Source organism: Sapajus apella, unplaced genomic scaffold, assembly GCF_009761245.1.
Source record: "Sapajus apella isolate SASKATOON/1434 unplaced genomic scaffold, GSC_monkey_1.0 scaffold37, whole genome shotgun sequence".
NCBI lineage: Eukaryota > Metazoa > Chordata > Mammalia > Primates > Cebidae > Sapajus > Sapajus apella.
In genome coordinates this window covers 9,812,158-9,826,107 of record NW_022436977.1, presented here as the reverse complement: position 1 = coordinate 9,826,107, position 13,950 = coordinate 9,812,158, and the positions used below count along the sequence as shown (strand labels likewise).

General features: G+C 46.7%; 1 pseudogene; it reads right to left on the bottom strand.

The window, feature by feature from the left end:
* Positions 1-2,603: 2,603 nt before the first annotated feature.
* On the bottom strand, positions 2,604-8,300 carry LOC116564217 (annotated as a pseudogene).
* Positions 8,301-13,950: the final 5,650 nt, after the last annotated feature.

The window sequence follows — 13,950 nt, the reverse complement described above, 5'->3', positions numbered from 1 at the left end:
AGCTATTCGGGAGACTAAGGAAGGAGAATTGCTTGAACCCAGGAGACAGAGGTTGCAGTGAGCTGAGATTGTGTCACTGTACTCCAGCCTGGGTGACAGAGTGAGACTCTGTCTCAAAATAAAAAAAAAAAAAAAAAAAAAAGAAATAGAAAAGGGAGACAGAGTCCAGACTTCCCTTCTCAGGGAGTTACCTGCTAATGATTTTTATCACTGCCTCCCTCCCTAGCCTGGGCTTTCCTCTTCCCTTCAAAGCAGAAAACCTTCAAACTGGCCCAAGGGTGGGAAAACTTGCTCTGATGCATATGTCAAGTTATTTTTTTTTCTGTGCCCCAGGGTTTCCTCCAACGCCTGGACTTTCAAATGTCAAAAGCCTTTCTCCCACTTATTAAGGTACTGAATCTCCTCGAGTGTAGCTGCCCAATTAAAGGAAGAGTGGAGAGAGTAACAGGAAACACCAGGGTGGAAGAATCTTTAATGTTTCCACCATTCAGGCATCTGGTGATGGGGAACTCAGGATAGAGAATTGTAAATGTAAATTTGGGAATCAAAAACTTATCCTCGCAATAACCAAAGCTAAGAATGAACCTCCATGCTTGTCAAAGGGGAAAAAGAAATTAATCAAGTAATTTTTTGAATTAAGCGCTGTGCTAATTACCCCCAGGGGACAGACAGGAAGCTTGCAATTTAGTTATGAGAACCTTTTGCAATCTGGCCCCAGGCTCCCTCTGTAGTCTCTTTTCTCACCACTGCCTTCCTTGACAGCGCTCTTCTCAGGGCTCTGCCTTTGCCAGCTTGCTCCCTGAGGCTTGAATGCCTGTGATGCTCTTTCCCCTGTCTTCCCCAGCCTGCAAACCCATCCTTAAAAGAGATCAAATGTCTTCTTCCCTTGAAAGCTTTCCTGATGCCTGCAGCAGTTTTGTAGCTCTCCCTCCAGGCCCACATTATATGACAATCACTGACCTGTGAAGAATCTGAGGGCAAGGACTGAATCTATCCCCAGCACCTAATACATAGAGCTTGGTACTCAGTAAACATATGTTGTATGTTTACTGTAAATAGTAAATACTCAGTAAACATGTTGACTGCATGAGGGAATAAAATATACACTCAAAGCTATAAGTGATAGAACAATTATACCTGACACAATAGTAACAGTAAACAGAGTAACTAGTGAACATTTTTCATATGGTCCAGATACTGTTTTTTGTTTTGTTTTGTTTTGAGATTGAGTCTCTGTCACCCAGGCTGGAGTGTAGTGGTGGGATCTCGGCTCACTGCAAACTCTGCCTCCCAGGTTCAAACGATCCTCCTGCCTTAGCCTCCCGAGTAGCTGGGATTACAGGTGCACACCGCCATCTCACCTGGCTAATTTTCTTTTCTTTTCTTTTTTTTGAGCTGGAGACTTGCTCTGTTGCCCAGGCTGGTGTGCAGTGGCACGATCTCAGCTCACTGCAACCTCCGCCTCCTAGGTGCAAGCAATTCTCCTGCCTCAGCCTCCTGAGTAGCTGGGATTACAGGAACCTGCCACCATGCCTGGCTAATTTTTGTATTTTTAGTACAGATGGGGCTTCACCATGTTGGGCAGTCTGGTCTAGAACTCCTGACCTCAAGTAATCCACCTGCCTCCACTTCCCAAAGTGCTGGGATTACAAGCATGAGTCACTGCACCTGGCCTTACCTGGCTAATTTTCATATTTTTGGTAGAGATGGGGTTTCACCATGTTGGCCAGACTGGTCTCAAACTTCTGACCTCAAGTGATCCACCTGCCTCAGCCTCCCATAGTGCTGGAATTACAAGCATGAGCCACCACACTCAGCCCAGATACTGTTTTAATGCTTACCTTGGTTTATTTAGTCCTGGCTACAACCTTATGAAATAAGCACAATTTTTATTTCCATTTACAGATAAAGATCACTGAAGGCTAGAGAGGTCAAGTTACCTGCTTACCGTTACTTGTCCATGTAACAATTTAGTATGGTAACTTAGTTACTAAATTAGGCTTACTTAAATTTAGTAATAATTTAAAGAACAGTAGGACAATGTTCTCAATTTTTTGAGACTCTTGTTTCCTCCTACCTGAAGTGAGGGGATTGGACCCTGTGATTTATAAGATCACTTTCAATCTTGAAAATCTCTTACTCAACAGTCAAGGATGTGGCTAAAATGCAGTGTATGTGAATGGTGGAACACTGGTGACAAGAGCAGGGCTTGGAAGATGTAGAAAGATATAGTCTTTTAGCCAGGTGTGGTGGTGCACAGCTGTCGTTCCAGTTACTCAGGGGGCGGATGCAGGAGGATCCTTTGGGCCCAGGAGTTCAAAGCTACAGTGAGCTATGATCATGCCACTGTGCTCCAGCCTGGACATCTGAAAGAGAGGAGAGGGAGAGAGAGAGAGAGAGAGAGAGAGAGAGAGAGAGAGAGAGAGAGACAGGAAGTAAAAGAAGGTGCTGAAGAAAAGTAAAAGGTCTAACTGACTAGCTCATATCTTTTCAAAGAGTCAGTGTACACCATTCCCTCTTACAAAGGAAGTGCCTGGGCTACACTTATTCTCTCCTTCTGCCTGCTCTCTACACGATTCCCTCAGAAAGTTACTGTGCAGTTTGTTTTTTGTTTAACTCCGTACTGCCTGATACTCCCTTACACTGCCTCTCCTTGTGGAATGGTGCTGGGGAAGCAGGTAGATTCCCCAGGGGGATTTGCCTAGGACACATCTCCTACGATGTTTTCAGGCCCCACATGTTCCTGGGCACAGCCTAGGCCAGCTAGTCATAGAGACTCAGAGAAGTGGTGAGTATCAGGATGGAAAGAAGTCCCTCTGAGATGGCAAAGGATGGTGGATCGCCAGGGCTAGGCAGAGTGTGGGGGTGAAGAAATTTGCCGAGATCCCAAAGTGCTGGGATTACAGGCGTGAGCCACCGTGCCTAGCTGACCCATTTGCTTTAATCACAGCTCTGATCCTGCAACACCAGGGCCACCAGCCTTTAGTCCCTTTCCATGCTCCATGCTTCATATTCTTCTTGTTCCAATTCTTTGTAATTCTCATATTGTCATTTCCTAGTACGTATAGGGAAACCAGCTACTCTTCCAACATGCCCTTGCCCTCTCTCTCCACATTTGGGCTTAGGCTCTGTGTCTGCTGAAGTCCTCTTAGACCCAGTTCAAATAATATGGGTTTGAGTTTTTCCTTTTTCCTTTCTTTCCTTCTTTCTTCTTTCTTTCCTCCTTCCCTCCTTACCTTCCCCCCTTCCTTCCTTCTCTTTCTTTTTTTCTTCCTCTTTCTTTCTTCTCTCCTTCCCTCCCTCCCTTTCTGTCTGTCTGTCTGTCTGTCCTAACCTGTGGACTCAAGACATTCTTCCATTTCAGCCTCCCAAGTAGTTGGGACTATAGGCAGAAGCCACTATGCCCTGCTAATTTTTAAAATCATTTTTTGTAGAGAAAGGATCTTACTTTGTTCCCAGGCTAGTCTTGAACTCCTAGGCTCAAGCAATCCTCCTGCCTCAGCCTTCAAAAGTGTTGGGATTACAGGCATGAGCCACATTGCCTGGCCTATGTTATGGTTTTTATAAAGCCTTCTGGAATATCCATGCTCGAATTTAATTTCTCATAGCACCTTTATTTTGCTGAAAGTTGGATATAATGTGCTGGATAAAAGGACACACTACTAGTTCCCATAGGGTTTTCTGCCCCTGGGCTTCCACTCTGGTAAGTTGTGTTTCTCTGTATTCTCTTGTCCATCTCCTTGATTTTCTGGGCAATGCTTTGTCCGGTGGCCTCAGTTCTCTGATGGATCTAAGAAGAGTTATTGATATTCACTTTGCTCAGCATTTTTCTTCCTGTACAGATGGGAGTGATGACTTCCAAGCCAGACCAGAAAGCAGGTCTCTATAGGGTCTATTTTGGATTAAGAAAGACTAAGACAAGTCAGATTCAGGAAGGAATGCACCCAGAGCAGTTCTGGGCACTTGTGCAGAGAAGCTAACCCTCTCTCTGGAATCCAGCCACTGGTATGGTTTAGCACTGACAAGGCCCAAGCTCTCCATCTCTCCCCTCCATACGTTACATTCTAGGGAGGGACCCGAGGGGGGATTATCTACTCCTGGATCAATCAGCTATGGCCAAGGTCACCGGGCCACAAAGTATGGATGTGGCCTTTGGGGGCCACCCCTGTGAGTTAGGGCCACCCTTCAGAGAAGGGATCTTTGTGAGGTGTGCAGAATCACAAGAAGCATCTACCTCACTGTCAGAGGTCCCTGTTTGAAAAGTTTGGCAGCAGAAGAAAGAACAGCATGGGGGAAAAATATAGTAACTTCTAGAGGAGGCAAATGTTGGGTAAGAAAAGAGCTATAGGCCAGGCACGGTGGCTCATGCCTGTAATCCCTGCACTTTGGGAGGCCAAGGTGGGTGGATCACCTGAGGTCAGGAGTTCAAGACCAGCCTGACCAACATGGCAAAATCCTGTCTCTACTAACAATACAAAAATTGGCTGAGTGTGGTGGCAGGAGCCTGTAATCCTGGCTACTCAGGAGGCTGAGGCACAAGAATCGCTTGAATCTGGCAAGTTGAGGTTGTAGTGAGCTGAGGCAGTGTTACTACACTCCAGCGTGGGTGACAGAGTGAGACTCTGTCTCAAAAAAAAAAAAAAAAAGAGTTATTACTGGATGATGGGGAACTGTCCCATGTCCCACCATGGTGGCTTGTGCCTATAATCCCAGCACTTTGGGATGCTGAGGTAAGAGGATTGCTTGAGTCCAGGAATTCAAGACCAGCCTAGGCACCACGTAGAGACATATCTGAGTTTTTTTTTTTTTTTATTTTTTTTTTTGAGATGGAGTTTCGCTCTTGTTACCCAGGCTGGAGTGCAATGGCGCGATCTCGGCTCACCGCAACCTCCGCCTCCTGGGTTCAGGCAATTCTCCTGCCTCAGCCTCCTGAGTAGCCGGGATTACAGGCACGCACTACCATACCCAGCTAATTTTTTTTTTTTGTAGTTTTAGTAGAGACGGGGTTTCACCATGTTGACCAGGATGGTCTCGATCTCTTGATCTCGTGATCCACCCGCCTCGGCCTCCCAAAGTGCTGGGATTACAGGCGTGAGCCACTGCGCCCAGCCCATATCTGTGTTTTTAAAAGCTACTATTATCCTTAATGTTTTAAAGACTGGCAAAGTGGCAGCTGGATGGGCCAAAAGGTATAGATAATGCAAAAATTAATTAGAAATTAATTAAATATATGATCTCCTGATGATTTGGATCATATATTTGAAGAATCTGCTGTTACTAGAAAGAGAAAATAAGGTGGCAATTGGAAGGAGGCCATGAATTCCAGGAATTGTTCTCTGTTCATATTGGTGGAAACCTTGAGAGTATGACTGGTTGGGTCAGGAGGAAAGGAAGGTGAGAAGAGGGGTCAAGTAAGCAGAGGTGGGGCACAGGCAGAGGAGTGTGTCCCTGGCAGGCTGGGGGATGTCTCTGGCAGCCCAAGTAGCTTCCAAAATCAGAACTGGCTGCTAGCAGGATTTTAAGGAGTAAAGAAGGTATCAAGATAAATTCCCTGATGGGGAGGCAAAAAAAAAGAAGAATAAGAAAGAAACGAGGGGAAGAAGAAAGAAGAGAAAGAAGAAAGAGGAAGCAGAAGGAGGAAGAGGAAGGAGGAGGAGGAAGAAGAAGGAGAAGAGAAAGAAAGAGACAGTGGAGGAAAGAGGAGGAAGGAAGAAGAAAGGAAGAAGAGAGGGGAAAGGAGAGAAGAAGAAGGAGGGAGAAGTAGGGAGGAGGAGGGAGGAGGGGGCAGAAGGAAGAAGGAAGGGGGAAAAGGAAGAAAGAAGAAGAAAGAAGGAGGAGGAGGGAGAAGAAGAAGGAGGAAGAAGGAGAGCAAGGAGGAGGGGAGGAGGAAGAGGAGGCAGAGCGTCAGGGCCAAAGCTTGGGTGGTCAGGTTATTACGTATTCCAGCAGAGGAAAGTCATCATTCTCTCTTTCAGACCACAGGGAAGACAAAGAGTTCAGCTGTAAAGGAAGGCGCTATGGAGCCTAAAGGGTATGGTGGAGCTTATTACACAGAAGCAGCCCTGGCGCTTTAACTGGTTACTTTATTTATTTATTTATTTAGAGATGGAATCTTGCTCTGTTGCCCAGGCTAGAGTGCAGTGGCACAATCTCAGCTCACTGCAACCTTCGCTTCCAAGATTCAAGCAATTCTCCTGCCTCAGTCTCCGAAGCAGCTGTAACTACAGGTGTGCGCCACCACCCCTGGCTAATTTTTGTATTTTTAGTAGAGACAGGGTTTCACCATATTGGCCAGGCTGGTCTCAAACTCCTGACCTTGTGATCTGCCTGCCTCAGCCTCGCAAAGTGATGGGATTACAGGTGTGAGCCACCACCTTGCCCAGCCTACTTTATTTATTTCCAGATGGACGTTGTTCCTGTGTTAGCTTCCCAGTGTTGCTGTAACGAAGTGTTACAGACTGGGTGGCTTAAACTATAGAAAATTACTGTCTCACCGTTCTGGAGGCTAGAGGTCTAAAGTCAAAATGCCAGCAGCGTGGGTTCCTTCTCAGGGCTGTGAGGGAGAATCTGTCCCATGCCCCTCTCCTGGCTTCTGTTTGCTGATAATCCTTTGCATTCCTTGGCTTGTAGGCACAGCATTCCAATGTCTGCCTTCATCTTCACATGCTGTTCTTCCAGTGTCTTCACAAGGCTTTCTTTCTTTCTTTCTTTTTTTGAGACAGAGTCTCGCTCTGTCCCCAGGCTGGAGTGCAGTGGCGTGATCTCGGTTCACTGCAACCTTTGCCTCCCGGGTTCCAGCGATTCTTCTGCCTCAATATCCCAAGTAGCTGGGACTACAGTTGTGTGCCACCATGCCCAGCTAATTTTTGTATTTTTAGTAGAGATGGGGTTTCACCATGTTGGCCAGGATGGTCTCGATCTCTTGGCCTCGTGATCCACCCGCCTCGGCTTCCCAAAGTGCTGGGATTACAGGTGTGAGCCACTGCACCCAGCCCACAGGGTTTTCTCCACAAGGGCTCCACTGAGTTGGAGGACATACAATAAGGATAATAGTCACATTGGATTAGGGGTCCATCCTACCCTAATGTGACCTCATCTTAATTAATTACATCTACAATTACCCTGTTTCCAAATAAGGTCACATTCTGGGTTTCTGGGGGTTAAGACTTCAAAATATCTCATTTTGGGGGAACACAATTCAACCAATATCAGTTCTCATTTTACAAATGAGCAGACTGAGGCTCAGAGAAGTTAAATGAATGCCCAAGGTCATCCAGTTAGCGACTATCAGAGCCAGGATTTGAACCCATACTGCTTTAAGACCGAAATGCTCTTATCTCTTCTGAACTGAGGACTGGTCAAGAGAGAGACAGTTAGCGGCAGTCAGTGTGGGCAATGCCCTTGAAAAGCAGCAGGAGGACTATTTGGCAAATGGCCAGGACTGAGCTGGAGGACATACAATTCTTATGTCAGGTCTGCTAAATTGGATGTCAATTGATATATATATATATATATATATATATATATTTTTTTTTTTTTTTTTTTGAGACAGAGTTTCACTCTTGTTACCCAGGCTGGAGTGCAATGGCACGATCTCGGCTTACCGCAACCTCCGCCTCCCGGGTTCAGGCAATTCTCCTGCCTCAGCCTCCCAAGCAGCTGGGACTACAGGCATGTGCCACCATGCCCAGCTAATTTTTTGTATTTTTAGTAGAGACGGGGTTTCACCATGTTGACCAGGATGGTCTTAATCTCTTGACCTCGTGATCCACCCGCCTCGGCCTCCCAAAGTGCTGGGATTACATATTTTTTTTTTAAAGGAAGATGCCAGTTTTATTTAAACACAAAATGTGCACATAAGCTGTCTACTCATTTTCTTCACTGTGCAGCCTGGCATTGGGGTTGGTGACTCTGATGGCCAGCTGGGCAGCTCTTTCCACAATGGCTTTGCGGTTCTTGGAGGAAACATTGTGAGCTATCTCAGCATGGTAAGATTTGTTGAACATCAGCAGCACTTCCAGCTCCTTGATGTTGTGGACCAGGAACTTCCGGAAGCCACTGGGCAGCATGTGCTTTCTTTTCTTGTTGCTCCCATAACCAATGTCAGGCATCAAGATCTGGCCCTTGAACCTTCTACGAACCCTGTTGTCAATACCTCTGGGTTTCCGCTAGTTAAGCTTAATTTTGACGTATCGGTCTGACTGGTGCCGGATGAACTTCTTGGTTCTCTTTTTGACGATCTTGGGTTTCACAAGGGGTCTAAGGGCGGCCATGATGCCGAGGAGGAGATCACTGCTACCCACTTGACATATTTTAATGATAACTTACAATATTTCTGAACCTTAGGATGGGAATGGCAAATTTTGGGAGGAAAGCTGATGAGTACTGTCTTTAGAGCCCAAGTTCAAAGAAATAAAGACAAAGGTAAGAGCAATAGTCAATGCTTCTATAGTACTTTACAGTTTCTACAGGATGTTCACATCCATTATATTACTCAAGTGTCCCTGTGCAGTGCCTATTGCCAGTCTTAATTTACCCACAGGAAAGTAAGGCTCAGAAAGTAAAGGACTTACCCAGGACCTTCCAGCTGGTGTGGAGAGGAATGGTCAGGGTTCTAATCCTAGTCTCTTTCTCCTGAATCACCTTAGGCATCTTCTCCAGAGAGATGACAACTGAATCAGTGAGAATTAGGGTACATCACTGAAAGAGAGGACAGTATAGAGAAAAAAGAGCATAGGGTAAAGCCTGGGCCTCAAAGGCCATGTTCTAAAGAGCCATGAAAGAGACAATTAGAGGAGCAAGTGGATGCACTCAGCAGAATCACAGAATTGAGGGAGAAAGCTATAGGGGTAAGCAACATGAAATGCTTGGGGAAGGCCAAGGAGAATAAAGATGGAGAACATTTCACGGGATTTGGGAATGAGTAGTTCACTGATGACCTCTTTAAGGTTTCAGGAGAACAGTGGGAGGAAACCGGAGTGCAGGGGGTGGGGTTGAGGAAATGGGATGATGAGTGGCTCCATTTTTCATTCCGAAAGTTTGGCAGGGAAAAGGAAGAGAGAACAGGACTGTAGCTGGAGGGCACAGCAGGACCCAGCAAAGGTTTTTCCAAGGGGGAGGCAGGGGGACCTGTGTATGTCTGGAATACGTCTGATCTCAAGGCTAGATTCTGTTTCCAGATGTGCAGTCACCAGTGATGAATACAATAACATCTCCATCTGTCAGCTGAGTATAGTCCTTCTCTCACAAAGATGTCCATGTTTACTAGCACATGTTATTAATTTTATTTGCATTGTACTGGACAGTATATTGCCTAACGCTTGGTCAGAGAAGTCCCTGCCATAGATTTATGTCTACATTACTGTGCAGCAACATTTATTGCATAGTGATGAAGAGCTCAGTTTTTGAAGACAGAAAGACCTGGTGTGAACATTGGCTCTAACAGCCAGCGCAGCCTGGGGCCACTTAATATACCCTAACCTCAGTTTCCTCACCTGGAAATCAGGAATCATATCCATCACAGAGTACTTTCAGTAGGATGAAATGAGCTAAGCTATGTACAGCGCTTCACTCAATGCCTGAAATATGTAAATACTCAGTACATGGTAACTATTGATAGTTGCAGTCTTGGGTCAAGCACTAAAAGCCATGCTACTGTTGTCTTATCCTTAAAAATCAAAGCAGGGCATTGCTTTTATGTGTTATACCTCCACACTGCACGGCAAACATTTAGTTTCCTTTTACCAGACTTTTCTTTAGATCACAGATGAAGGGTGCTGAACTGGCTATACCCTACACCACAGCAGACCCCTCCCCCACTCATTCCTCTACTATCAGGTTAGTCTGTGTGTGGGAAAAGAGATCTGAGTTCTTTTCAAGCAGATCTGGGATGGGGGGAGGAGGCGGGAAGGAAGGACACCAAATGAAACTCTTTGATCTAAAAAAATTCCCTCCTCAACACACATGCACACACGCACACACGGTTTTGCTCTATCCAGTCTGTATCCAGGAGGCCTGTATCTTTTACGAGGCCTCAGAGACAAAGATAAGAACATTGCGGAAAGTTTCAACTTTTATAAATATTAAAAATTGCAAAATCAGATGAACCACCTCTTCCTTGGCCCATAAATCACGAATGGATTTAGTTCTTGGAAATGTTATTGAATTATAATATACATTTTAACTTTAGAAAAGTGATCCATGTGAGGAGAATAGATGGGGGGTGGGGTGGAGAAATGGCAGAGCGGCCGAAGAGCTGTACGCCAGACTGCCCCAGAAACCCAGACAAATATAAACAAATATCCATGCCCACTGCGATTTTCTTTCAAGTTCTCTCAGCTCTTCACAAATACCACTTCTCCTTTGATCAAAGTTTCTTCTGAAGACCTAGGGGGAAAGATGGAGCAGGCTTCCTGCTGCTCTTGCCCCATTTTATCTCATTGAGACCCACCGCTGATTAGGAGAAGGCCACTTGGTCCAGAAGCCCACACGTCTCTGCTCCTGGAATGTGCTCGCTACAGTACTCTCTGCTGTCACAGGAAGAGTGATTGTCTCTCTGGAGTGTGAAGATAAACAGATTTCTCTGTCTGCAAAGCTTGTTCCCAGCACCACCTACCCACCCCTGCTCTGGAAGTACCCTCTTGGCCATCCTGTGCTTTAAAAACAACCCCAAAATATGACAACTCTGCCCTCAGATTCTTTCTACAGTCCCATGTAATTGTCATCTCAGGACCCTTGGGGAGAGGAGTGGTTAGCACAACTCAGGCTTTCAGGAGGAGGCAAGGTCAAGACAAATTGGTTCAAAAATAGGTGAACAGGCCAGGCGCCGTGGCTCATGCCTGTAATCTCAGCACTTTGGGAGGCCGAGGTGGGCAGATCGCCTGAAGTCAGGAGTTTGAGACCAGCCTGGCCAAGATGGTGAAACCCCATCTCTATTAAAAATACAAAAATCAGCCAGGCGTGGTGGTGTGCCTGTAATCTCAGCTACTTGGGAGGCTGGGGCAGGAGAACTGCTTGAACCCAGGAGGTGGAGGTTGCTGTGAGCCGAGATCATGCCATTGCACTCCAGCCTAGGTGACAGAGCAAGACTCCGTCCTGGGGGGAAAAAAAAGTGAACAAACAGCAAAACAGAGAAGAAAGGGGTATTAACACATATTGGTTTGAACAACCATTGCCACTGTTGCGCAAATTTCTTTCTAATGATCTACAGGGATCTTGCCAAAATCTGGGAACCACTGTCCCTCTTATCCTGGCTGGGCACCCAGTTCATCATGGTGGCCCTGTCTGCCTCAACCAGTAGAGGAGCATCTCTGAAGCCCCAGAGACTTCTTTGTTTTTTTGCTGTCTGTGATTCAGCAATGGGTGGGGGTGGAAATGGAGAGTGAATATCTGGAAAGGACTAATTTCTCATATATTCTACTGTTATAGTAGTTCAGGCCAAGCGTGGTGGCTCATGCCTGTAATCCCAGCACTTTGGGAGGCTGAAGCGGGTGGATTTCTTGAGCCCAGGAGTTCCAGACCAGTGTGGGCAACATGGTAAAACTTCATTGCTACGAAAAATACAAAAACTGGCCAGGTATAGTGGCTCACTCCTGTAATCCCAGCACTTTGCGATGCCAAGGCGGGTGGATCACAAGGCCAGGAGTTTGAGAACAGACTGGCCACCATGATGAAACCTCGTCTCTACTAAAAATACAAAAATTTGCTGGGTGTGGTGGTGTGCATCTGTAATCCCAGCTACTTGGGAGGCTGAGGCAGGACAATTGCTTGAACCTGGGAGGCGGAAGTTGCAGTGAGCCTGCATTCCAGCCTGGGTGAGGAGCAAGACTCTATCTCAAAAAAAAAAAAAAAAAAAAAATTAGTTGGGTGTTGTGGTGCATGCCTGTGGTCCCAGCTATTCAGACGGCTGAGGTGGGAGGATTCTTTGAGCCCAGGAGGTCAAGACTTTAGTTAGCCAAGATTGTACCGCTGCACTCCAACGTGGCTGACAGAGTGAGACCATAGAAAGAAGAAAGAAAGAAAGAGAGAAAGAGAGAGAGAGAGAGAGAGGGAGAGAGGGAGGGAGGGAGGGAAGGAAGGAAGGAAGGGAGGGAGGGAGGGAGGGAGGGAGGGAGGGAGGAAGGAATAAAAGGAAAGGAAGGAAATTCAGTGAAAATCTGACTTGCATTTTGGTTACCAGAAGCCACCGGTCTGCTCTCAAAATTCTTCCTTTTCATGGCTAAAGCAAATGGGCTTTGTTGTCGAGACAATGACAGTTTCCTACTGGTATGATTTGCAAGCCTAGATTTAGCTTTTCAAAGTGAAGACCTCACAAAAATCGAAGGAATAAACACTGTCCCCTGATGGACTCATGCATGTAAACCTCACGCCTGATTGTACAACTAAACCAGGGAAGAGCACAGCCCCTAGGCCAGGTAGGAATTTTAAACCGATAACCTTCTCAGAATAGCCAATTGGGTCAATAATCCCCCAGCAGCAGGTAACAAAAGGCTGCTTGATGACTTGCAGACAGGGCTCCCTGCCAGAGGCCCCTAATGGTCAGAAGTACATTCCCTGGTGTCCTCATGCTTTTGTCCTAGAAAAACCTCTCCAGGCTCTGTGGGTTCCCTTCTGGCGCCAGGTCCCCAGGCAGGTAAGGGAAGGGAGGGAGGGAAACAGAGAGAAGAGCGGGGCTTTCTTCTTCCCTGGCAGCAGGACAGCCTTCTGCAGAAAGGAGGGCTGATGAGCAGGGGGATGGGGGTGTGGCCGACTCTGTCTTCAGCTTCTGGTTTTGGGAGTTGGGTCCCTCAGTAGTGGGCAAACTGATGACCCCAAAGATGGCAGAGAAGTTTTAGTACTCCCACCTGAGCTCACCAGGGCAGGCAGGATAGTGGGCTTGGGGGACTGGTAACCCCTTTTCTCCTTGGGCCCCCTAAGGAAAGAGCCACTTTCCATCTGACCTCGGGCAAGAGAAGAGAGGTGAGGCAAAAGTTAGAGGTATAAAGTTTAGCTTTGGGGCCGGGTGCGGTGGCTAGGCCTGTAATTCCAGCACCTGGGGAGGCAGAGGTGGGTGGATAACTTGAGATCAGGAGTTCAAGATCAGCCTGGCCAACATGGTGAAACTCCATCTCTACTAAAAATACAAAAATTAGTTGGGGATGGTGGTGGGCACCTACAATCCCAGCTCCTCAGAAAGCTGAAGCAGAAGAATTGCTTGAACCTGGGAGGCAGAGGTTGCAGTGAGCCCAGATCGCACCACTGCACTCCAGCCTGGGCAACAGACCAAGACTCCATCTCAAAAAAAGAAAAAAAAAAAAAAGAAAAAGAAAAAGGAAAAGGAAAGTTCTGCTTTGGCACCCATTTTTGTCTCCTCTCCTTCCCACCAGCTCTTTGACCCCTGGCACTCCCGCTGCTACTCATTCTCCTGGATCTCAGCTTGAATTCACCCCCTTTCTGAGGCATCAACATGAAGTCACTCCCCTCCCTCTCCCATCTTTTTTTCTGGTTCTTCACTCCCTCATAAGCGAGCTCACTGAAATGTGGGATTTGCTTGTATACTCATCTCCCTTTAGGCCTGAGGACCCTCGAGGCCGAGATGATGTCTACCTGGCTGGCTTGGTTGGTACATAGCAGCCTCTCTCTTGGTGAATGCTGAATTAATGAAGAAATGAATAGATGGATCACTCCCGTGCTGTCTCTCCAAAGCGTCCTTCTCCACTGTTTCAAAATGTCTTTTCCTCTTCAGTTACCAATAGATAGCAGGCAGAGCGCGGTGACTCACACCTGTAATCCCAGCACTTTGGGAGGCCTAAGTGGGCGGATCACCTGAGGTCAGGAGTTTGAGACCAGCCTGACCAACATGGAGAAACCCCATCTCTACTAAAAATACAAAAATTAGCCGGGTGTGGTGGCACATGCCTGTAATTCCAGCTACTCAGGAGGCTGAGGCGGGAGAATCGCTTGAACCTGGGA